The sequence below is a fragment of the Giraffa tippelskirchi genome, chromosome 3 (genome assembly GCF_054371585.1).
Source record: "Giraffa tippelskirchi isolate mGirTip1 chromosome 3, T2T-mGirTip1v1.2.pri, whole genome shotgun sequence".
Taxonomy (NCBI): Eukaryota; Metazoa; Chordata; class Mammalia; order Artiodactyla; family Giraffidae; genus Giraffa; species Giraffa tippelskirchi.
The window spans coordinates 79,620,748-79,647,413 of record NC_137277.1 but is presented as its reverse complement, the minus strand read 5'-3'; the positions used below and the strand labels follow the sequence as shown (position 1 = coordinate 79,647,413).

At 37.1% G+C, this 26,666-nt stretch overlaps 1 protein-coding gene across 4 annotated transcripts in view; it reads right to left on the bottom strand.

Annotated features, from left to right (window-relative positions):
• Positions 1-26,666, bottom strand: part of ZNF385B (zinc finger protein 385B) — a 455,851-nt gene that overhangs the window by 133,987 nt on the left and 295,198 nt on the right. Inside the window, exon 1 of one of the 4 annotated variants that reach the window (XM_081579477.1) lies at positions 16,264-16,351. The exons of 2 other annotated variants lie outside the window; for them this stretch is intronic. The gene's annotated coding sequence lies outside the window, so the exon portion shown is untranslated. Of the gene's footprint in view, positions 1-16,263; positions 16,352-26,666 lie in introns of those variants that run through there. One more of the 4 variants, XM_081579481.1, reaches the window with a different exon arrangement.

Genomic DNA, 26,666 nt, shown 5'->3' with positions numbered 1-26,666 from the left:
CTAATTTGGAGGTGGTAAAATAATGTTATAGAATGATAAATGAATTCTTTAAATGCTACATTTCTGTGCTTTAAATTCTAAGATACTAGATCTTAAGGAATTTACACAAGAACACACTTACTGTTAGCAGAAATGTGTTTTGGAAGGCTCCTTAAAAGAAAGAGGGCATGACTTCAACCTACCCTCTAGACTGCTGCCTGCTGATCAGAAGTGGTAAGGAGAGCTGTAGTAGACATTTTAAGCACAAGGGCCGTATTTAGGACTGGCAAAATGTTGAGCTAAAAAGAGCCTGGTTTCCTTAATGAATTTTTGGAGGCATAATACAAATGTTGGATTGTAGACCTCCAGACTTCTTTTGTGTGGGAGAAAAATAAACTACCTTCATAAGCCATTACTATCAGAGTTCTGTTTCTGAGTCAAGTGCATTTCCTAAATAATATCAGTAGTTTTTAGAAGAGGCAGAAGGAAATGTTTTCCATAACAAGTACTTTAGTCCATGTAATTACCAAAACAACACTATGCTTATAACTGAGAAAATGACACTATTACACTTACTTAGGTTTATAAAACTCAGTATTGAAACTAAGCCAGAATTTAAACCAAACCCTATTCTCCCATCACAACATGCTAAGATGTCTCGCTTATAGTAGGTACCTAGAACTATGTCTGCCTGGAGAATCCCAGGGACGGAGGAGCCTGGTGGGCTGCCATCTATGGGATCGCACAGAGTCGGACATGACTGAAGCAACTTAGTAGCAGCAGCAGCAGAACTATGTCAGTTACTAGTAATGGGTACAAACATACATTTTTATATCTCACTCAACAAGTAATATAGCACAATATTTAAATAAGTAAAATAAAATATATTTAAATATGCAAGACAGAAACATGAATCCATAGTTTGAGCCCTCCTACTGCTCTCCATGATCAGACTTCAAACGGCAGAAGTGGCGTCAAGGCTATTTTAGAAGTATAACCTCAGAACCTATTGTCCTCTGTCCACATATGTAGTTTTTCTCTCTGGGTCTGAATGTGACACCATTCAAACCATCCATCAATCTATCCCACCTGCTTATGCGCTCATGTTTACTGAGCATTTATCATTTGCCAAGCAGCTTTTACTTCCTGCATAGAGCTGGTAGTTATTGTATGTACAATGTCAAATAAGACACAATTCCTCTTCTCCAAACCTTATAGTTTAGTGAGAGAAATAGATAAATAAATAGTATGCAATTACAATAGAATGGGTTTTTTCATCCTCAGCGCTAATGACATTTAGTACTGAATGATTCTTTGGTGTAGAGGCTTTACACTGTAGGATATTTAGCAGCATCCTGGCTTCTACTCACCAGGTGCTGAGAGCATCCCAATGCTTTATTACAACTAAGTATCTCTAGACATTGTCAAATGTCCCCTAACAACAAAAAAGACCCTGCTACCTCCCACTCCCACCCTTCTCCCTCCCACTCTAATTGAGAACTGCTATAATAGAGTATCAGTTCAGTTCACTTCAGTCGCTCAGTCGTGTCCAACTCTTTGCGACCCCATGAACTGCAGCACGCCAGGCCTCTCTGTCCATCACCAACTCCCGGAGTCTACCCAAACCCATGTCCATCGAGTCGGTGATGCCATCCAACCATCTTCTCCTGTGTCATCCACTTCTCCTCCTGCCCCCATCCTACCCAGCATTAGGGTCTTTTCCAATGAGTCAACCCTTCGCATGAGGTGGCCAAAGTATTGGAGTTTCAGCTTCAACATCAGTCCTTCCAATGAACACCCAGGATTGATCTCCTTTAGGATGGATTGATTGGATCTCCTTGCAGTCCAAGGGACTCTCAAGAGTCTTCTCCAACACCACAGTTCAAAAGCATCAATTCTGCGGCACTCAGCTTTCTTCACCATCCAACTCTTACATCCATACATGACCACTGGAAAAACCATAGCCTTGACTAGACGGACTTTTGTTGGCAAAGTAATGTCTCTGCTTTTAAATATGCTATCTAGGTTGGCCATAACCTTCCTTCCAAGGAGTAAGCGTCTTCTAATTTCATGGCTGCAATCACCATCAGCAGTGATTTTGGAGCCCAAAAAAATAAAGTCTGATACTGTTTCCACTGTTTCCCCATCTATTTCCCATGGAGTGATGGGACCAGATGCCATGATCTTAGTTTTCTGAACGTTGAGCTTTAAGCCAACTTTTTCACTCTCCTCTTTCACTTTCATCAAGAGGCTCTTTAGTTCTTCTTCACTTTCTGCCATAAGGGTGGTGTCATCTGCATATCTGAGATTATTGATATTTTTCCCGGCAATCTTGATTCCAGCTTGTGTTTCTTCCAGCCCAGCGTTTCTCATGATGTACTCTGCATAGAAGTTAAATAAGCAGGGTGACAATATACAGCCTTGAGGTACTCCTTTTCCTATTTGGAACCAGTCTGTTGTTCCATGTCCAGTTCTAACTGTCGCTTCCTGACCTGCATACAGGTTTCTCAAGGGACAGGTCAGATGGTCTGGTATTCCCATCTCTTGAAGAATTTTCCACAGTTTATTGTGATCCACACAGTCAAAGGCTTTGGCATAGTCAATGAAGCAGAAATAGATGTTTTTCTGGAACTCTCTTGCTTTTTCGATGATCCAGCGGATATTGGCAATTTGATCTCTGGTTCCTCTGCCTTTTCTAAAACCAGCTTGAACATCTGGAAGTTCATGGTTCATGTATTGCTGAAGCCTGGCTTGGAGAATTTTGAGCCTTACTTTACTAGCATGTGAGATGAGTGCAATTGTGCGGTAGTTTGAGCATTCTTTGGCATTGCCTTTCTTTGGGATTGGAACCAAAACTGACCTTTTCCAGTCCTGTGCCACTGCTGAGTTTTCCAAATTTGCTGGCATATCGAGTGCAGCACTTTCACAGCATCACCTTTGAGGATTTGAAATAGCTCAACTGGAATTCCATCACCTCCACTAGCTTTGTTCGTAGTGATGCTTTCTAAGGCCCACTTGACTTCACATTCCAGGATGTCTGGCTCTAGGTGAGTGATCACACCATTGTGAGTATCTGGGTCATGAAGATCTTTTTTGTACAGTTCTTCTGTGTATTCTTGCCACCTCTTCTTAATATCTTCTGCTTCTGTTAGGTCCATACCATTTCTGTCCTTTATTGAGCCTATCCTTGCATGAAATGTTCCTTTGGTATCTCTAATTTTCTTGAAGAGATCTCTAGTCTTTCCCAATCTGTTGTTTTCTTCTATTTCTTTGCACTGATCGCTGAGGAAGGCTTTCTTATCTCTTCTTGCTATTCTTTGGAACTCTACATTCAGATGGGAGTATCTTTCCTTTTCTCCTTTGCTTTTCGCTTCTCTTCTCTTCCCAGCTATCTGTAAGGCCTCCTCAGACAGCCATTTTGCTTTTTTGCATTTCTTTTCCATGGGAATTGTCTTGATCCCTGTCACCTGTACAATGTCACGAACCTCTGTCCATAGTTCATCAGGCACTCTGTCTATCAGATCTAGTCCCTTAAATCTATTTGTCACTTCTACTGTATACTCATAACGGATTTGATCTAGGTCATACCTGAATGGGCTAGTGGTTTTCCCTACTTTCTTCAATTTAAGTCTGAATTTGGCAATAAGCAGTTCATGATCTGAGCCACAGTCAGTTCCTGGTCTTGTTTTTGCTGATTGTATAGAGCTTCTCCATCTTTGGCTGCAAAGAATATAACCAATCTGATTTTGGTGTTGACCATCTGGTGATGTCCATGTGTAGCGTCTTCTCTTGTGTTGTTGGAAGAGGGTGTTTGCTATGACCAGTGCGTTCTCTTGGCAAAACTCTATTAGCCTTTGCCCTGCTTCCTTCTGTATTGCAAGGCCAAATTTTCCTGTTACGCCAGGTGTTTCTTGACTTCCTACTTTTTCATTCTAGTCCCCTACAATGAAAAGGACATCTTTTATGGGTGTTAGTTCTAGAAGGTCTTGTAGGTCTTCATAGAACCGTTCAACTTCAGCTTCTTTGGCATTACTGGTCAGGGCATAGACTTGGATTACTGTGATATTGAATGGTTTGCCTTGGAAATGAACAGAGATCATTCTATCATTTTTGAGATTGCATCCAAGTACTGCCTTTCAGACTCTTTTGTTGACCATGATGGCTACTCCATTTCTTCTAAGGGATTCTTGCCCACAGTAATAGATACAATGGTCATCTGAGTTAAATAATAGAGTATAATCCACCATAAAACTACAAAAGATGGGCATTTAATAATGGAGGCCTGAGGTCAAAAATTTTTCTGGATGAAGTAAATCTTGCACAGAGGTTTGAATGTTCAGCAAAACTCAGACAGGTAAAGTAAATGATTGTATGTATATGTTTATTGCATACAGTCTTATGTGTAACAAGAAGGTCTTCTAAGCATGTGCAAAGACTCAGAATTTATAGAGTACAATATATCTGCAAGAAAAATGAGGTTTAACCTGCTTACCGTGGCAAGGTATGCTTGAGAGGAAAGTGTGAAAAGGTGTGTACGCAAGCAGATGAATGCAGAGATATAGTCATGACAAGATGAGAAACTGTAATCAGAAAAAACAAACATTTGAGGAAGGAGTTCACTTTGGGATGTGTTAAATTTGAGTTGCCTGAGGGACAAACAGGTGAAGATGTTTAGTAGAAAGTTCAATTTTTGTTTTTGGAACATAAGGACGTGACGCAGGCCCTAGAAGAGACACTAGCTACAGACAGAAGTTGTATGTGTGGATGAATGACCCAGGGAGAGTATATATAGAGTTCCAGGAAGCAGGAGCCCATGACCTCACAGTAGCAAAGTGGACAGAGGTGAGTGAAAACCAGGGGGATCACAATGTCACAGAGGGAAAATGAGAGAATGTCATAATCATGACATAAAGATCAAGTAGGCTGAGGAGGGAGACACTCGACTAGAGGGGCAATGGAGAAGACATGGTAGCCTTTGTGAGAACCAAGTTACTGGTGTGTTCTTATAGTGGGCTGGAGTGAATGGGATGGTATCAAGGAGAGATACCCTCCAGAAATCTGCTCAGTGACAAACACAGCCAGAGTGAAAAAACAGAAACAAATTGAAGGTGGGTGGGGATGGGTAGGAGGGACTTTAAGCATGAATTCTGACTTCAGGTGAGCTGTGGGTGCTGCTTACAGGCTCTGTTCTTGTTTCTGGCTTTCTGAGTCTCCTGGGTATTTATATGAAGCTATCTCATAGGATTTCTGAATGTGAGCACTTAACCGGACTGTTTTTGCCTCTTCACAATATGCCACATGATTCAGGGTAACTTAACAATGCCCATTTACTTCTCTATGGTATGTCTTCTCAATAAAGAATCAATCTTTTATACCCAATTCATTCGGTGCAAATATTATTAAGTTCCCTTCAAAAACACAATGATTCTAATAGTTTAAAAGCAAGAATTCAAAACAATAAGCCATTTCATCAAGCTCTAAAAATATATTTACATTAAGTATGTTTATGAAAATCTTCTCTTGAATCAAGAGGTTTTGACCTAGCAGCCTTGAATAACTGACTCATAGGAGGCAAAAGCTAATGGGGATTATAGAGACCTTCCTCTTCTTTCTTCATCCTTCATCCATTCAGTGATTTTAGACAAATCCCTTTCCTCATGCCTTACAGTTTTTTCCCTTCCACTCCATAGCTACTACTCTCACTTTCATCACCTCTTCCCTGTGCCTCTGTAATAACCTTCTAAGTGGATTTCTTGCATCTAATCTTGTCATATTTGAATAGAGTGGTCTTCCTAGAACACATTTATGAACAGCTGACAAACTCTTCTTGAAACTGTCATGGCTTCTCATAAAAATACAAACTTTTGTGTCACGTAAAGCCTTTTCCATTTGTCCTAGCTATCCCTTGCCTGTTTTATCTTATGCTTGCATTTTAGCCACACAGGCTCTCTGTAGGTCTTGAGGCTTTATGCTGACTTAGTCCTATAGTCCTGTGCTCTTATACCTTCTATATCTTGTTCATCTGGAGAATAACTTCCAAATTTAGTTCAAATTTATATTATTTATCTATTATTCAGTTCAAATAATATTCAAATTCAAGTTCAGTTCAGTTCTCTGTACAGTCTTTGTCAATCTTCTTTCTTTCACCTAAACCCAGACAGAACTAACTATTCTTCTCTTGGTAACCCACCCCAAGACAAAAACTCGTACCTTACATAAATGTCTGTTATTAGTATCAAAACCACTTTACTGAAAGATACAGAAAAAGTATTTGGTAAAATTCAACATCCATTCATGATAAAAATTCTTACCAAAGTAGGCATAGTGGGAACATATTTCAACTTTATGACAAACCTATAGCCTACATAATACTCAATGATGAAAAGCTGTAAGCCTTCCCACTAAAATCTGGAATAAGACAAGGATATTCACTCTCACCACGTCTATCAATATAGTGTTGGAAGTCTTAAGCACAGCAGTCAGACAAGAAAAAGAAATAAAAGGTATTCAGATTGGAAGAGAAGAGGTGGAACTTCTACCATATAGAGATGACATGATACTCCATATAGAAAATCCTAAAGATTTTAACAAAAACTGCTAAAACTAATAAACTAATTCAGCAAGTTAGCAGGATACAAGATTAACATGCAGAAATCTGTTGCATTTCTTTATTTTAAAAGTGAAATATAAAAAAGGAAAGTAAAAAAAAAAAATCCCTTTAAAAATTACATAAAAATACTTAGGAATAAATCTGACCAAGGAGGTGAAAGACTTCTATGCTGAGAAATATGAAACACTAATAAAGGAAATTGAAAATGATTCAAAGATATGGAAAGATATCCCATGCTCTTGGATTGGAAGAATCAATGTTATTAAAATGGCCATACTGTGCAAAGCACTTCCAGATGTACAAGCTGGATTTAGAAAAGGCAGAGGAGCCAGAAATCAAATTGCCAACATCCTCTGGATCATAGAAAAAGCAAGAGAATTCCAGAAAAACATTTACTTCTTCATGGACTACACTAAAGCCTTTGACTGTGTGGATCATAACAAACTGTGGAAAATTCTTAAATAGATAGGAATTCCAGACCACCTTACCTGCCTCCTGAGAAATCTGTATGCAGGTCAAGAAGCAACAGTTAGAACTGGACATGGAACAACAGACTGGTTCCAAATCGGGAAAGGGGTATGTCAAGGCTGTATATTGTCACCCTGCTTATTTAACCTATATGCAGAGCACATCATGTGAAATGCCAAGCTGGATGAAGCACAAGCTGGAATAAAGACTGCTGGGAGAAATATTAATAACTTCAGGTATGCAGATGACACCACCCTTATGGTAGAAAGCAAAGAAGAACTAAAGAGCCTCTTGATGAAGGTGAAAGAGGAGACTGAAAAAGTTGGCTTAAAACTCACATTCAAAAAATGAAGATCATGGCATCTGGTCCCATCACTTCATGGCAAATAGATGGGGAAGCAATGGAAAGAGTGACAGACTTCCTTGGGCTCCAAAATCACCGTGGACAGTGACTGCAGCCATGAAATTAAAAGACACTTGCTCCTTGGAAGAAAAGCTATGTCAAACCTTGACAGCATATTAAAAAGCAGAGATATTACTTTGCCAACAAAGGTCCGTCTAGTCAAAGCTATGGTTTTTCCAGTAGTCATGTATGGATGTGAGAGCGGACAATAAAAAAGGCTGAGCACCAAAGAATTGATGCCTTCAAACTGTGGGGCTCGAGAAGACTCTTGAGAGTTCCTTGGACTGCAAGGAGATCAAACCAGTCAATCCTAAAGGAAATCAACTCTGAATATTCATTGGAAGGACTGATGCTGAAGCTGAAGCTCCAATACTTTGGCCACCTGATGAGAAGAGCTGACTCATTGGAAAAGACCCTGATGCTGGGAAAGATTGAAGGCAGGAGGATAAGGGGATGACAGAGGATGAGATGGTTGGATGGCATCACTGACTCAATGGACATGAATTTGAGCAAACTCTGGGAGATGGTGAAGGACAGGGAAACCTGGCGTGCTGCAGTCCATGGGGTCTCAAAGAGTCAGACACGACTGAGCAACTGAACAACAACAAAATATCTGCTGAATGAATCTAGTCCAAGATCTATTACTGTCAATGAAGAAATAGGCCCAGAAGATTTATGTGACTTACTCCAGGCTACCAATCTGGGTCAGGAAGATCCCCTGGAGAAGGAAATGCAACCCACTCCAGTATTCTTGCCTGGAGAATCCCATGAATAGAGGAGCCTGGTGGGCTTCAGTTCATGGGGTCGCACAGAGTCAGACATGACTGAGCGACTAAACCACCCCAGGCCACCCATCTAATGGGCAGCAGGGTAGGGAATAAACACTCTGGATGTTGCCTGACTTTAAACTAGAGCTCTCAGCATTATACTGGGACACCACCTCATTTTTAAAAAGTAGGTACCCACGGCCCAAACTTTATAGGTTGCTACCTTGACTGAACAAAGTTTTAATACCAAATATTTGAATAAATATTTGATGAGAAAATGGTAATCCTTTCAGATCGAGAGAGGAAAGTGAGACAAACAATTTTAAAGTGATGTATTTTTTCTCATTTTCCTTCCTACTCTCTGCCCCTTCTGCCTGGTTGATCAGTTAACATCATTTACATATTTTTAAAGTGTTCAGAATCCCTAAGTACATACCAGCTGAAGAAAAATTAAGGATTATCCCCATTCTTTTTATTGACAGAAGATTAAGAATCTTAGATTAAGAATTTTCTCTAAGTACTTCATACTAAAATAATCAAGAGTAGTTTGAAATTGTTTTTGTTTGTATTCACTATTTAAAGGTAAGCATCAAAAGGGGAGAGTAATAAATTCTAGACTTTCTTGGAATTATATGATTACATTGCCTTATATGTGGAGACTAAGTTTGTATTAGATGACAACTTCTTTTTTCTAAATGGCCATGAAAATAACCAGCTTGTCCTTTTCATTCATGATCACAAACAAAACAGAACATTTAGCTGGTGAATATGTTTTATTTGGAATGCTTTAATAGTTCTTAGTATGTAACATTAATATGTAAAGGCCCTAAAGAGTCCATTAAAACTCTGCACAACAAGCTGCATTTTAATAATGCAGAGATGATGTGAGATGGAAGCCAATTTCTGCCATTTAGGTAACATAAGCAAAAAAAAATTTCCTGAAAGAGCTGAAGCTTATAAGTAAGACACTTAAAATGAACATGTTCTACAGATGGCAGAACTTAACATTGGCCCCAAAAGCACAGGAAAAAGAGAAGATTAAAAAAGACTCCTTCCAAACCCAGGTTTTCTTTCAAGTCTTCTGCTCAAAAGAGGATCAAGGGTACTAATGAATATTCAACTTCTAGTTTCTTCTAATAATAAATTCCATTTCTAAATCTATTAATATGAAGTAAAACAAACTTGCCCTATATTTAGTTTCTCTCAAAAGATAAAGTGGTCTTTCATATCCCTTTGGGAGCTGATGGGGCTTGAACACGAGAAGACTTGACTTTCTGGTGGTGGTGGTTTAGTCGCTAAGTCACGTCCGACTCTTGCTACCCCATGGACAGTAGCCTGCCAGGCTCCTCTGTCCATGGGATTCTTCAGGCAAGAATACTGGAGTAGGTTGCCATTTCCTTCTCTAGGGGATCTTCCTGACCCAAGAATCGAACCTGGATCTCCTGCATTGCAGGCAGATTCTTCACCAACTGAGCTATGAGGGAAGCCCCGATTTTCTGGGGTGAGGTCAAAATCTGAGTGCCATTTTCTCAATGCCCATCTCTAACCACCACTGGAAAGGTGAGCACTTTGCAGGCCCTTTTCTTTGGATCTGCAATGCTTCTGATTTAAATCAGAAATCTTGTTCTGTTTGAGCAAATTTTCATTGCAAAGAGGCAGAATGAATAAGGAAGATGGTTTTTCTCATCTGTGTATTGAACATCCCACAAGTCAAGACCTAGTCCTGATATCATTCCTCATGCATGTAGAGGTAAGGGGTGGGATCTGAGTTCTGTCAGACTTACCCACCATGATTGCTAAAATCATCTTCCAATTTAGTCTCTCTCTCTTGGGAAGGAGCTTGAGGGCATGAAAACCACTCATTCATCACCTGCCACACCACAGTGATTCCTTGAGCAGACATCCTGGGCTGGCATAATTTGCTTGACAGCTCTGAGTTCAGCATGCCTAGTGACTGAAGCATCTTTTCTTTTTCATATTCAAATGTTATATGGCACTGTCCTTTCTGTACATGGATGATGTTCCTGACCCACCATCAATGGTGGTGAATCTGAACAGCAAAATATGATGATACAGTAGGGCTGAGCTTGAGGGGTAGACAAAGAAGGAAAACGTCACAAAATGACAGAAACTCTTGAAAAACCCTACCTAGCATCTCAGAGAAAGCTCTACATTAGTCTGCACTTGAGGATTTTAGAACTCCCCACTTTCAGCCACTCTGGTATATTTTTCGTATTTTGGTCTTAGCTTTCAGGCAAACTTCTATTATCTAAAACAGTTTCATATGTTGACTGGTACACCCTATATTTAAGGGACAAAGTAGCATTAAATAATAAGCATACTCAAACATTTTGGGGAAAATTAAGGAAGACATGTCAGCTTTAATTTTGAATTTTCTTGTTACTTGTTAGTTTGCTTCTCAGTCTTAATGCCAGGAGGAAATAAAAAACCGTCATTACTTTAGAGTTGCTCAATGGCTTACATGAAGTGAACAGAGGGCGAGACTCTGGTCTAACTGTTTTAATTTCTACTTGTATTAGCCCAGCACTGAGAGCCCAGCACTGAATGACCCAGCTTCCAATTCATTCTTCCATCAGATCCAAACAAGTCAGAGCTGCCCAAATACACACATTCCGCAGGGAAAAGAGACCAGTAAAGAAGAGAAGATTAAGGAAAGAGAGAGCATGTGTACATTTCTAAAGTGGGCTAAATGGGAGGCTGTATTGGCACTTCTTTAATCCATAGCAATTTCCTGCACTCTGGAAAAAGGGAGAGAAATAGCAGTTCTCTTCCACCCCAATTAAAGTCCAGATGACATGTCTATGTCCTATTTATTTCTCCTGAAACTGAGTCTGATACATGAAGAATGTTTTCTATAGGGTCGAAGAATTTAGAAATAATTGACCGAGCCTTACTCTATCTTAGTAGCTCCATGAACAAAAAGGAAAATGTCACCATCAGTTTAATCACTGGAATGCAAGCAAGTTTAGAATTGTGAAACTGTCCTGTGTCAGTGATAGGAATTGATTCCTATGGAAACCTATGTAACAGGCCAATTTGGAAAAAAACAACAAAAAAACGGATGTTACTGTGATGTAAACATTTATTGCTAGTGTGAAACCAAGTATTGATCTGCTGATTTTTCTTTTGGGAGGCAGATATAATATAGTCAGATATCTAAATTCAAGATTCATTAAACTTTCACCATAAGGACAAAAGTTCTAGAAAGGGGAAATATAGACTAGTATAGCAGAAAGCACATGTTTAAAAAGGGCTGGGTTAACTTCCTTGCTGTAGAATCTGTGTGTGACCCTAGAGAAGTCACCTAAACTTCCCCTAAACAGGGAAACTAATATCTACATCAGTAGATGATGCCATATTCCAGGGTTGTCAGAACTGAGTGAGAGAGGGAACAGGCTCTGAGGACAGACAGCTGGGGTTTGAACACAAGCTTCATAGCCTCAGTAGAGTCTGGCAAATGAATGAATTTGTGTTTCAGGTCTCTCATTTGTAAGATGGGGATTATGTTAGGATTTATTAATATTTCATGGTATGATATGAGACAATGTATCCATGGGTATTTAGCGCAAAGCCTGGCATCTGAGACTTTAACCTGCATCCATTTACTTGTTTTATCTGTGACTGTTGTTACTGTTGTTGCTATTATTATTACAATTATTTTTCCATCCAGAATGTGGTAGTGCTCAATAAATAGCAGCTTTATTTCTCCTTTTAAAGTCCTCTTTCTGTCCCCTTTGAAGAATTTTACATGGTTACCATTACGTAAATATCATTTGATGGTTACAGCTTTCACTTTAGATAAATGCTTTACCTGACTTAAAGCTCAACATTCAGAAAACTAAGATCATGGCATCTGGTCCCATCACTTCATGGCAAATAGATGGGGAAACAGTGGAAACAGTGTCTGACTCTATTTTGGGGGGCTCCAAAATCACTGCAGATGGTGACTGCAGCCATGAAATTAAAAGATGCTTACTCCTTGGAAGGAAAGTTATGACCAACCTAGATAGCATATTAAAAAGCAGAGACATTACTTTGCTAACAAAGGTCCATCTAGTCAAGGCTATGGTTTTTGCAGTAGTCATGTATGGATGTGAGAGTTGGTCTGTGAAGAAAGCTGAGCGCTGCAGAATTGATGCTTTTGAACTGTGGTGTTGGAGAAGACTCTTGAGTGTCCCTTGGACTGCAAGGAGATCCAACCAGTCTGTCCTAAAGGAGATCAGTCCTGGGTGTTCATTGGAAGGACTGATGTTGAAGCTGAAACTCCAATACTTTGGCCACTTGATGCGAAGAGCTGACTCATTTGAAAAGACCCTGATGCTGGGAAAGATTGAGGGCAGGAGGAGAAGGGGACGACAGAGGATGAGATGGTTGGATGGCATCACCGACTCGATGGACATGAGTTTGAGTAAACTCTGGGAGTTAGTAATGGTCAGGGAGGCCTGGCGTGCTGCAATTCATGGGGTCGCAAAGAGGTGGATATGACTGAGCAACTGAACTGAACTGAACTGACATACTTAGGATGACTGATGGTAACCACAAACCTAGAAAGTAAAGGTTGATTGAGACTTTGGAGAGTTTCTAATTATCCAGCTACTTATTGCAAAGATAAAACATCTCAGTCCCAAAGTGGCTGATTCCTCAGAAGAAACAATATATTAATATATACTTTATATATTTAATATTTCAATATAAATTATACCTATATATACAGACACATATATATCTATATATTCAAGCTCTTAGAAACTCTTTTTGTAATCATATAAATTTTTTATGCTAGTATTTTTTATTCTTTTCACTGTATATTTCCTATTTGTTCCATATAATTAATAACGCTCATTCAGTCCTTTCTGTATTATCTGTATACTATAGTTTCAAAATGAAATTTCTTCAGCTTCCCTGTGGTTCTTGGATTAAGGAAAAATGAGAACATTTCTATTAGAAGATGTTTTACTTTGAGTAGAACATACCTTTGTTGACTAGAAAAATACAGATCGCAATTAAAGTACTTAGAGAGACATGATTCTCAAGCAAGCAGATAGAACCCGGTAGGATACAGGGGATTGGGCTGGCTAATGCTTTTCCTATAAACCTTCTTAAAAGACTTTGTATAATGATCATCCCTAGAAAGTTGCTCCCCTGGTGAAACTTTAACCTAATCCCTTCTAAGCTGGGTTAATTTCTTAGAAGCACCTCAAGACTGTTCTACCCAATGGTGACCTCAGCACCTGCTATGGCTTCAGAGTAGAGAATAAAAGCAACTGGCCCTTCTCCTTCTGCTGTGACTTGTCCATTGTTCTGCATACTTTACACTAGGAATGTGTTCTCCTTGGGGTTCACATAGATTCTCTCTCTTGTCCTCATAAATTGGACATGATGGAATGCGTAGATTGTCCTTAACAGATAAACTGAGGCACAGGCAAAGCCTTTCAGTGGTTTATCAAGCATCAGAGCTGTTAGGCTGAAGCTGAGGCCTCCCTCCAGGTCCATTCCATAAGGCCACTTGGACCCCAAGGTCCCTTCTGCTGTAGCGACTCTAAGTGTCATACAGCTTCTTTTCCTTATCCTCAGTGGAAAACAAGTCCAAGAGCCTATCTCATGCTTCATAATGAGAAAATGTAGTCATGTTAGCAGTAATGTGGTTAGTTATTTTGCGATTACAGATTGTGTAGGAACAGTATCTTTTCAAAAATTAAATCACTGAAATCCGAGCATACTTCATTTATGAAGAATAAACCGTTATGAATGCTCTCAAAAATGAGGCAAATCTGAGGCTGGCAGATCTCTCTTTCTTTACCTGCTCTTCCTCTCTTTTTCATTTTTTTTCCTGGAAAACACATAGACCTTCCAGCAGTGATGTAGTAAAGAGCGCTCTACATCCTCTAGTTGTTCACACAGGCAAACATAACGTCTACTTAGGGAAACAAAAAACTGTTTCCTTAAATAACTGCCATTTTATTAACTCATAAGTATAGTACTGGCCACTGTAATTTAATAGTCTCAGTAAGCTGGATGGCTAAAACACACAACTCAGTCATAACAATCATTACACCATCTCCACATTTTTATAGAATGCTTTACTTTGGCCATAAGTGTACCTCATTAAAAAGCTGAGAATGAAAGTATGACATTGCGATTAACCCCCTGTTATGCTTACAACAGCAGAACCCCACAGCAACTTTCATCCTGTAAAAGTGCTACTACTTGGTAACTGGGGAAAAACATACTGAATGAAAGTACACTGTAAGATTGTTAGATAATTTTTTTACATAAAAAATATATTATAAAATTCTTTGGAATTATGTCTTATTATTTCATGGTCCAGGTGGGGTTGTTGCATTACATTAATTATTAATAAGGTAACAAAATGCTAAACTGAAAGTATGTTGGCTCTAACTGAAAGTTGTATGTCTATACTTCTTATGGAAGGGTTTTGGCAGCCTAATCACCAGATATTTTACTCCTCTATGTCTTCATTTTTATTGGTAGCAGACTCTAATGCCCTCTCAAAAATCCCTAAAACCTTATACTAAGTATATTGTAAGTAAACACTGTGAATCTTCAAATGGGAATACTGTCTGTTACAACCTACATGGGGATTCTAAAATCAATTCTTTGCAGTAAGCTTTGTTTATTCAACTCACCATAAATAGTTATTGTTAGAAGGAGAGACAAAGGAAATAACTTGTCTGGGTTCAATTAAATTTCTCCAAAATGTTACTATAAATTATGATAAAAAATGATTTACTTGCTATTAGTAGGAATGAGAGCCTGGTCTGGGACAAGAAACATTTTCTTTAAACTATAATAAACACTGAAACATAACAAAAATAGCCTTCAAAAATTATATATGACAAAGAATATTAAACTAACTGAAAAAGACACCATTCTACTAATTTTATTCTGTTTGCTGTAGCATTTTAAATATTTTGCATTTAAACACTTTTTCTTCACTCCAAATTATCAGCACCAATAATGTCCTCTAAATTTTTTTTCAAATCTATGATTTCATTTTATTAAAACTCCATTTATATTTCTAAAATATAATTTCAATAAGAATTTTTGTTAGGAATATTTTTAAAATTACTGAATGGAAAAATATCCTCTCATTTATTATAATTCTATAATAACCTGGATAGTTCAATTTTCTTGCATATAAACAAGAAAAAAATGCTTAAATACTTGAAAACACTCCTAAAAGTTGACAAAGTTCTGTAGAGTAGACAGAGATCCCAGTGCCAAGAAAGGCAATTCTGTCCTTGCTGTTATTAATAACTTGGTTCTACCAAAATTTCAACTATTAAAGTTCATACCTTTTTCTATACCATCCTTTAGCCCAGCTTAGTTACAGCTAGGGTGACTGTAATTTACCATTTAAACCAGGAGAGTTTTGAGAATGAAAGAAGAGGCTATTAATAGGCATAGACTGGGACTGTCCTAAGCAAAGTGGGATAAATGATCACCTTAGTTACAGCAATCTTCCTTCAAAATCTTTCTAATATCATTAAATTAAAGAGCACATGTGTAGTTGTCATATTGTCCAAATAGAATTTCCACTACCAGGTCATATAAGTGACTATGGGAAAGGGAGGGGTGGAAGTAAAACAACCAGATGTATTTCTTTCAACTTTGAAAACAGCTTTGAAAAAAGCTAAATAGGACAAAAAGACCAAAGAAAATAAGACCATTTACTAGAGGAAAGCAAAGTTTAAAAAAAAGTCACTTTGCTGCTTGAGTGACTTACTTCTTATTTTCTTTTGAGCCCTTTGCCTACTAGTATAGGTTAGTAGTTTGTTTAATTTGTTATTGTTATTAAGCAATTCTAATTTCAACTTCATTTGGCAGTAACACAAATAAATCTGAATAAATATGACAATAAGAGGTGGTTAATTCTGTCAGCTTTCATTAATGAACAGAACTCAAAGCTATTGTAAAGGGTCCACTGCTCTCCAATGGCAGCTATGCTCATTTAGTCATTGTCATCTCATCAACATACACTTTATCATACCTACTTTTTGTGTGTATGGTACAGCAGGGAAGAGACTGTTCACCACCACTGGCTTCTAGTCTTCTTTGTGACTGCCTACATCTAAGCCCCAGTGTTCTGAGTGTAAGTCACAGAAAATAATATCCTAAAATATGACTTGAGCCAGCTACTGGCACTTGGCTAAGGTTGATTCAGTTACTAAAACTACCATCATTGCTGCAAGCCCATTGTAAGCTGATGTTATTTTTGACATTAGTATTTTTGAAGCTAGTTCAGATAAAGAGGAGGTGTGATGCCAAAACATGCTTGTTAAGTAGCGCTCTCATCTCAGGACAACAATATCTTATTTAAACTGTGATACAAAGCCCTTGTCTCAAGTGATAAAGGTGAACTCGTACTATAAGTTAGAAATGACTCACAGACTTCAGATTTATGATATCACAATAAAACAAATTTCATACAAGCATAAAATAAATGTCAATGAAAAATAATAACCTGAATTTTATCTTCATTTAACATTAATCACTAAACAGAGAACTTATATTGTAAAAAGTAAAAACTATCATTTAAAAATATTTTAAATCTGAAATTAGGACAATTCAAAGGAAAAATCATCCTTTAACTATCTGATCTTTGTTACTACTTTCAAAATAAAGAATTTGGCTTTTTTAAGTAAAAAAAGCTTTCCTCAGCCTTTTTAGTTTAAATAGTTAGGCCTCTGTGTGGGACACCGTGGGTTGTTTAACAGCTGTGTAAACTTCCTTTTCCTTCCTGGAAAGCTTAAAAACTGCATTTCTATAGAAACCATATAGATAGTATAGCATTTAAAAGACATTTCCAGAGCAAATCTTTTGTAAACAGTTTAGGAGTATACATAAAATCTCTAGGAACCATTTTTTTTTCTCTCTTTTGAACTATATGAGCTAAACTCTTGAGAATCTTTTAGAGAATCCAGTGATTAATATCTGTATTAGGTTTATATTGCTACATACCAAATTATCAGCAAACTTATGGGCTTAGAACAACACTTATTTATTATCTCATGGTTCCACAGGTAAGAAGTTTGAGGGAGCTTGACTGGATTCTGTGCTTGGGATCTGACAAGGCCAGAATCAAGATGTAGTTTCTTATCTAGGGGCTCTCAGTTCTGGTTCCTGGATTACTGGTTCTGCCCTCTGAGTCATCCTCCTTTTTTCATTAACAGTAGCATATGCGTGCAACTGTAGTCTTATTAACCTACTTCCTATAGATAGAATTTTGGAGTCCAATAGCCTCTTTTCATTTTGTACTCTCTTGTTTCTTTCCATGCAAATTGGTAGTGTCTCTGCGGATATAATTTTCTTAAGAACTTTGTGGATTTCTTGTGGATGGCATAGCAATACTCTCCATTAGAAAGAAGCTGCATCCACAAAATTTTTTGAGATAATCCTTTCTCCATCTTTGGCTCTTGTTGAGATGACTGAGGGCCAAACAGATTTCTAGAAGATCTCTAATTTAATTGATGTTTAACGTTAATCTCTTATGACTGAACATTCTGATCTTTTAATCTTTCAAAGGTTACAGCAAAGATGGTTGTATATGGTGGTATAGCCATATCTTTGCCTTTTTTTTTTAATATGGCATACTTTCAGAAGTAATCTCTTAATTTTAGCATTTTTTTTTCATCTGAATAGGGTGAGAATATCCCAAATTATCATGCCCTGGTTCCTTTTTGTTTAAGTTCTTCTTTCAACTTATATCTCTCTTCTTGCATTTTGCTTTAATTAGCAAGAAGCAGGGCACATCTTCAACATTTTGCTTGGAATTCTCCTTAACAAGATATACTCACTCACCTTTTACAAGTTTTTAATGTAACTGAAGGGCACAATTTCATTGAGCTTTGCCATTATATAACAAAGATCTCCTGTCTTCTAGTTCCCAACAATACGTTCTCACTTCCTACTGTACCCACACTAGCAACATCTTCAAAGTCTATATTTCTAAGAGTCTGTTCAAGGCAATCCAAGATTTTCCTACCATGTTCCTCAAAATTCTTCCAACCTCCAGCCACTTCCTAATTCCAATGCCAATTCTGCATTTTCATTTAATTGTAATGGCAGTACCCCATTTCCAGGTATCTAATCTATCCCTTTGTACTAAGTCACTTTAGTCGTGTTTGCAACCCTATGGACTGTAGCCTGTCAGGTTCCTCTGTCCATGGGATTCTCCAGGCAAGAATACTGGAGTGGATTGTTATGCCTTCCTCCAGGGGATATTCCTGACCCAGGAATTGAACTCGCATCTCTTATGTCTCCTGCATTGGCAAGCAGGTTCTTTACCACTAGTGCCACCTGGGAAACCCTAATCTATCCTTTCAGAAAGATCCTATTTCCCTTGGTTTTTGTTCTTGACTTTTCTTGGTTCTTGTGTTTTAACCACATCTGGTGCTTAGTATTTTTATTGTGGGTTCAGTGCATCATCTTATCTTAAACAGTGCAGCAACACTAACATAGTTCAGTAGTAGTCAGTATCTATAAAGTATGTACTACTATGTTTGTATTTTACAGATAAAATGTATACATTAGCACCTATGTTGGATATGGGCATGGCTTAATATGATGCTGATGACAGAAAATGCAAAATCGATCTGTATCCTTCACAGTTATCTTGCAAAAGTCAGTACTACACTCTTGAAAATAAGCTTCTATTAGCCTTTCATGTTTCCTCCATTACTTTTCCTGTGGCCACTTCATCTCAGTTTATCACACAACTAATATACAGCTATTTTTGTGCCAGTCTTTCATGGGTTCTCTTGATAAAAACTAAATCCCAACAGCGTTTTATTTTGCATTTTAATGTGGCTTGGGCACACTGAAATTTTTCATAAAAAAACATGAAGTAAATATTATGTTTGTGTCTTACAGTTAGGGGAAAAACTAGATAACATTATTGCTTCATAAGCCTTTAAAAAAATATTTATGTATTTATTTGGCTGTGCTAGGTGTTAGTTGTGGCACTAAGGATCTTCACTGCAGCATGCGGGAGTTGTAGTTGTGGCATGCGAAGTCCTAGTTGCAGCATGTAGGACCCAGTTCCCAGACCAGGGATCGAACCTGGGCCTCCTGCATTGGGAGCCTGGAATCTTAGCCACTAGACTATCAGGGAAGTCCCCCATGAGCCATTTTTTCTTGATTTGACCAGCAAGTTCTAAATTTAAGTATCCTGATACAAAAAATTCAACCAGTACAAAATCCTTTGAAAAAATTAATTCAACTTTTCACAGTGTGAAAAGGTAAAAATCATCTTCACTAGAGCTCAAGCATTGAAAATGTCAGTATGAAGAGAGAATTGTAAAAAAAAAAAAAAAAAAATCCAAGTTAGTGAAAAGAAAGAGTTATAATGTAGTTGCCATGGTAACTGCAGTATTACCCTGTTGCAAACTAGTATGTGGTTAGTAAAGTGCCTCTGTATTAGACTGTATTAGATTCTTTGGGATGGAAGGTATTCTATAAATCTAAATTATAAGAACTCAAAATAATATCGGTAAATCTTAAAATGTTTTCAAGAAGATATCTTAAAAATACAACCAAATCTAAAAGCCATTAAAATGAGCTTGTTTTTTTTTTGACATGCCTGCAACTAACTCAACTGCCTCCTCTGCCATGGCTGACTCACCGGTTCCACTGTGGTGATGCCACCTTGGGTGCAGTATTGGCTGATTTTTTTCATGAGAGATGCTAATAGTTGTTATACTATGGAGCTCATGATATTACACATTACCATAGTTTTGAATTTGGATTGTAAAAATAGCATCAAGTTGTAATAAATGCCACAAAGAATTCCACATACTTAAGGCTCTGTCTACATAACAACTGGTATCTTCTAATATTGAGCTGTTTGGTAGTTTGAAAAATTAGGCTTAGAATTAGTGTTCATCCTTCTAAAAAGAGTTTATTAATTCTTATGGTTCACAATCTTTATTTTGGAAAAAAAAAAAAGACGTATAGATATAAGTAGGGCTTCCCTGATGGCTCAGCAGTAAAGAATCTGCTGGCAATGCAGGAGACATCAGAGACACGGGTTCAATCTCTGGGTCGTGATGATCCCCTGGAGGAGGAGATGGCAACCCCTCCGATATTCTTGCCTGGAAAATTCCATGGACAGAGGAAACTGGAGGGCTATAGTCCAAAGGGTTGCAAAGAGTCAGACAAGACTGAGTGAGCGAGCACACATTGCCATAAGAAACAGATTTTTATGTTAAATGCCTTTAGTATTTAGAATGTAAAGAAGGAAATGATTCCTGAGGATACTGTTGTGAAGGATTCTAAAAGATGTGGGGAATCATTGTTTATCTGGATTATGGGGAAGCACATTATTTGACAAGAGGTAGAAAGTAAATGAGTAAAAGAATGTTTTAATAATTGTATTATCAACTACTGTGTATGTGTGTGTGTTGACAGATAACAAAACACCTCCATAGGAACGAATAGGTATTTAGACCTTTTGAGTAACAGATGATATTTGACTTTTCCAAACAATCGCCTTGCTATTACATGTCTATCTTCTATAGAATCTCTTGAGTGATCTAATTACTGGTAAACTGGTTTGTGATTCAAAAATACCCACTTTATAAATTGAGAAACTGAGCTCCAGGAAGGTTAAGGGACTTGCTCAAAACTATGCTATTTCAAAGCTGAGACTAAACTCAGATTTTCTGTTTTTAAAAGACCTAAGGTATTCACTCTTTTATATATCGTAGTGCCAAGTACATGTGGATGGGAAGTATTTAAAATAACAAAATTTAATAGCAATGAAATGAGAATTCCTGATAAGCTTATATTACATGCTATCATATCAAAGACAGAACATCTAAATGTTTGATTTAGCTAATAGCTAAAATTTCTTAGTCACAGCTAAACTAATGGGCAGAACTTAGACCAAATCTTTTTAAGCTTCTCTACCTAGTATTTTCCCCAAATAATTAAAAAATAGGAATACTTTTTATAATTTTGTATGGAACTTTTTTTTTACCTAAACCTTTTCTGTTAAAATATCTCCTTTAAAGGAGATTCTATATTATTTAAATATTATGGCATTACATGTCAGCATAGTATTTTCTCCAAACTGGGTGCCCAATAACTACTTTGGATGACAAAATCAACTCAGTTATTAAACCACAAACAACTATGCCAGTAGTGATTAAATCAACCACAGGATTCAGCAAAGTGGCCTCTTTGGAAATTTAAATACTATTCTGAAGACTGATGGCAGCTGTTTGATGACTCAGTAAAAAAAAAAGAGTAAATAATGGTGATTCAGGAAGAAATTCCTGCTATCATGACAGATAAACACCCTTCTCCTAGCCTCACAGCCTGTGAGAGAAATTCTGACCTGGTTTGTCTAAGCAGATTCCTCATGGTGTGTGGACTGCCCTGACCTCTTTCAATATGCCTCCCCTCCCAAGGAAGGGAGGCATCAGAAAATGTCTCCACTGACCTGTATCTCAGTCTCACGTTTGTTGTGCTGTTTGCTGGTTCATTAGAAACCCTAAGTGAAAACAATTCTAAATAGAATCTGTCTTCATTTGTGCCAATCTTCCAGCCTAGACTAGATTTATTGTAAGACCCAGCCATTGTCACTAATGAATGCCTTCCAACCTAAGGGTCAAGGAATAACAGATCCAATCTGAACTCTAATACTGATCTCAAGAAAGAAGCTAACTCCACATATTAGAAACCAAACACAGCACTTGAAAACTATGTGGCATTTCTTTAAAATACTATTTTAACATGAAATTAAAGAAAAGTCAACCAGAGGAAATTTTAAAATGTTCTAATCAAAAGAGTATTGCATAGCTTCCTTAGGTAGCTACTCTGAATGAGAAAAATATTTATCTGAATATGGGAGTCTGGTGAATTATGTATCTATTTCTATATCTTTTAGATCAAACATTTTCTCTCTCAAATCTTTGCCCAGGAATACTCCTTTAAATTGAAAGCATCAGTAACATAATTCTTTATGTTGGTTCTACAAAGGGGCAGAGCCATTTAAATTGCTTAACTAAAGTGACTATCTTGCATTTCTTATTTTGTAGGATGCTGCTTGTTTTTACAGCAATCTTGACGACTACACCAGGAGATACTTGAAGGCAAGAACCAATCTTGTATTGTTTCTTTTTCTTCCTCCATCACTGAAACCAGCATGTGGAGAATGCCCAACAAAAGTTTTCAGAATTATACCACTCTCATAGAAAAGATCCACATTCTATTTAGGGAAAATGTTTCCAACTTTCACTTTCCCTACATAATAACAGCATTTAAACTCCCACTGGAGAAGGAAATGGCGAAGTGCAGCTAAGTTTCTCTAAAGATTCATGACTGTATGTAGATAGAAAGAAAAAAAATAAATGACAAGGTGAAGGTAAATTATAAACACAGACATTCTTGGATGAATGAAGGCATATAACCCACTTGGGTATTCCAGTCAGCACCATTTTCTTTGCATACACAAGATAAAACTGCACAGCGTTACGGTCCTTTGAGAGCATTAGAGATTCTGGGTATAATTCTTTGACAACATTTAGAAACTACATTTAGGTTTGGGGATGCTGCCAGCTCATTTGATAACTTTATACTGAGAAAGGGTTAGGTTTTAGTCTGGATAAAGCAAGAAAAAGATCTTGAAGTTCACTAAGTCAATTCTGAAACTATCCCAAAGCAATAATAAAATATTCATTTCATGTATAAAATTCTTGGTTATTATTTAGGATTGCCATTTTTAAGCCTTTATGAAACTAGATACCAGGTATGGAATAAACGATTTTCTGACTTCTAACATAAGTTGTACATAAAGTTTCTAAATCTATGTATGATAACAGTTTTATATTGCTGATTCTGTTTTTTTTAAAGCTCTGGCATTATGTAAAACAAGGAATCTGATGTAGAAATGTAATTTTGCCTTGTGTCTAAGTGATTTGAAGAATCTTCTTTCAAACTCACATTCACCACTTGAATTTATGACACAGTTATGACAGATGTGCATAATTCTGAGTTATGTGAAATGTTGTATTAATTGAAGTGCATCCATTACAAATATTTCTTGGGGTCAATTGCTACAAGGTCCCTTAGAATCAACAGAACCATCAATATTGTTATACTAAAATGTCATGATCAAAAGGTTTTTTTTTAATATTTCAGTTTTACATTTTATTTTTTAATATAAATTTATATATTTTAATTGGAGGCTAATTACTTTACAATATTGTATTGGTTTTGCCATACATTGACATGAATCCGCCATGGGTATACATGTGTTCTCCTTCCAGAACCCCCTTCCCACCTCCCTCCCCATCCCATCCCTCTGGGTCATCCCGGTGCACTAGCCCCGCGCACCCTGTATCATGCATTGAACCTGGACTGGTGATTCGTTTCACATATGGTAATTTACATGCTTCAATGCCATTCTCCCAAAAGTTTTTAAACTCCCAAAAGTTTTAAAAAAGTTTTTAAACATCTTTTCTCCCAAATATGCTATTAGGACAATTTGCTTTTTCATTATCTATTTCTCCATTTAAAGCTATGAACTGCTATATCTGTTATGATGACAAGGTCCAAGGAGTCAATAAGAAATAGATTGCAGGGAAGGATCAAAATGATTCCCATTTTTACCACTTTTTTTTTTAACCTACAATTCTTATCACATTAATGAGAGGTATACATAAAATCTATAGCAATAAATAAAACTAAATGTCTATAGTAGGTTCTTAAACAAAGAAGAAATATAACACAAGTATTGTATATAAGGATCTATAGGATTACTGACCACTGACATACTGCTTCGGCTCACTTTAGTAGTAGTAATTTTATTTTGTAAATTGTCTGAGACTTCATTAGCAAACATCCTGAGAAGATATTTATGCAATACTTAAAAATGTCCACTAATAAAATGAGCAATTATGATCACACCATTTTTATGTGCTTATTTTTAAGACATCGAACAATTATGTATTCAGTCTCATTAGCCAAAATAAAACATGCAAGCTTTTTCATATTTTTTAAAAGTGTTACAATAATTATAAATATTCTACTTAGCAAATCACCTGGCTGCCAAATTGGACTTGCAATTTTAAATGTTAAAACACATTTCTCTTTTAGCCTACCTACTTGTAAATTAAATTTTTTGCCTTCTCTACAATGATAACTACGCTGCAATTTTTCAAGAGAAAATATCATACATATTGCCAATATATGAGAGTCTGGAAAACCAGAATGATTTTTCAACTGGCATATTATTATCTTCTTAATGGAAGTTATCATAATTCAAATGTCACATTAGAGAACAAAATCCTGATATTATGACATAAATTACATATCTGGAAAATTCATGCATTGCTAACAGGCATGTCTTAAGCAATAACTCATTAAATAAGTTTATTTTGCTATTTAATTTTCCTCATAATTATGCTTAAAACTCTTTATTTGAAAGATGCCAAAATTTTCCTTAACTACCTCTAAAGATCCATGTGACTCCATAGGTATCTTCAAATTAATTTGATATTAAATAATATAATTCTTACTATTTAATTTTCTTCCTCATGGATGTGGATTGCTAGAAAACTGATTGGGCTTTAGCTAATAGCATTGCCAGGCCAAAAAAGAACAAATGAGCATTGGTTCGGGAGTAAAACAAATGTGGATTCAGGTTTGGCTCTGCACCTTTTGATCTGTATAGCCTTAGACACATTAGTCTATCTAAGCTACAATTTCCTCACCCACAAATTGAATTCAATAATACTGCCCACCTTTATAGGGCAGTATTGAGGATTAAATGAGACAATGTGCCCTAAGATGTCAACCCAGGGCTTAACAGAGTACACATACTCCGTATGTGTTAGCTGATGTTAGTACAATCTTCCAAAGCAACCTCCTACAACAATCTGGGTATGCTGCGGTCTAGTTCAAAGTTTGTTATTGTTTAGTAGCTAAGTCGGAGAAGGAAATGGCAACCCACTCCAGTAGTCTTGCCTGGAGAATCCCATGGACAGAGGAGCCTGGTGGGCTGCTGTTCATGGGGTTGCACAGAGTCAGACACGACTGAAGCGACTTAGCATGCATGCATGCATTGGAGAAAGAAATGGTAACCCATTCCAGTATTCTTGCTTGGAGAATCCTAGGGACACAGGAGCCTGGTGGGCTGCTGTTTATGGGGTCGCACAGAATCAGACCTGACTGAAGTGACTTAGCAGCAGCAGCAGTAGCTAAGTTGTGTCCAACTCTTAGCTGTCAAAGTCAAAGTATAAGCATTGGTAAATCCTAGATCTTTTATTTTTTAAAAAATTTTTTCCAGGGTCTCAATTTTTCTAAAGAAAAAAATTTTTCCATTCCAACATAATGCAATGGCCAAGGACCTTAGAATGACAATATTATTTTATAATGTTCAGTGTGCCACGGTTAAGACATAGTGTAATAATACTGCCTATTTTTATGGTACTTCTAAGTACTCAACGTGTTATCTCATACTTTATCTCATGGGACTGTAAGCAACAATCCCATGAAGCAGGCCAAGTAAAGGCAGGATGACAGCAGTTGGCTACTTGGGAAAGTTCACAGGACTATTTTCTGATGGAGCCTACTGGAGAGTTCATTTCTTCTCAGTCCAGTACTTCTTCCTTACTCCCTCCCTACCTGAAATACAACAACTCTCTTTTTAAAATTCTACAATATACACCAATATTTATCAGAAGTTAAATGCGAGTCTTTCTTCAGAAAATGCCTCTTTGGTAATTTGTGATCCATTTTAAAGCTGAGTCCATTCAGAACTCTTTTATTGAAAGCTTTCTCTAAGGATTGGCACTGTGGGAGATATCAATGTGAGCTCACAGAGACTTTCAAGTTTAAAAATCAACTGGAAGAGAAGAGAAAAAAAAAAAAATCAACTGGAAAAATTGCCAAAAGACAAAAAAAGAGAAAATCCTAAAGGTGTAAGGAGGATTATAAAAATGTAAATTAAAAAAGTGGATTTCTAAGAAGGGGTTAATTATGATTAGGAAAAAGATGTAATCTAAATAAATGGTGGAACTGAAAGAAATAATAAAAGTAATTCTATCCCAATAAAAGAACTGCCCTATTAGCTAGAAATTTTGAATTGACGAGAAATAAGTACTTAGAATCCACTTTCATCAACTCTTCCTGTAACTAAAAAGTATTTATGTTGGTAATAATTTTTGAATTCTGTTCATCATATAAATTCAAATGCAAATAGTAAACCAGCTGTTGTTGTTGTTCAGTCGCTCAGTTATGTCCAACTCTTTGTGACCCCAGGGACGGCAGTACACAAGGCTTCCTTGTCCTTCACTATCTCCCGGAGTTTGCTCAAACTCATGTCCACTGAGCCAGTGATGACATCCAACCATCTAATCCTCTGTTGCCCCCTTCTCCTCCAATAAGTCAT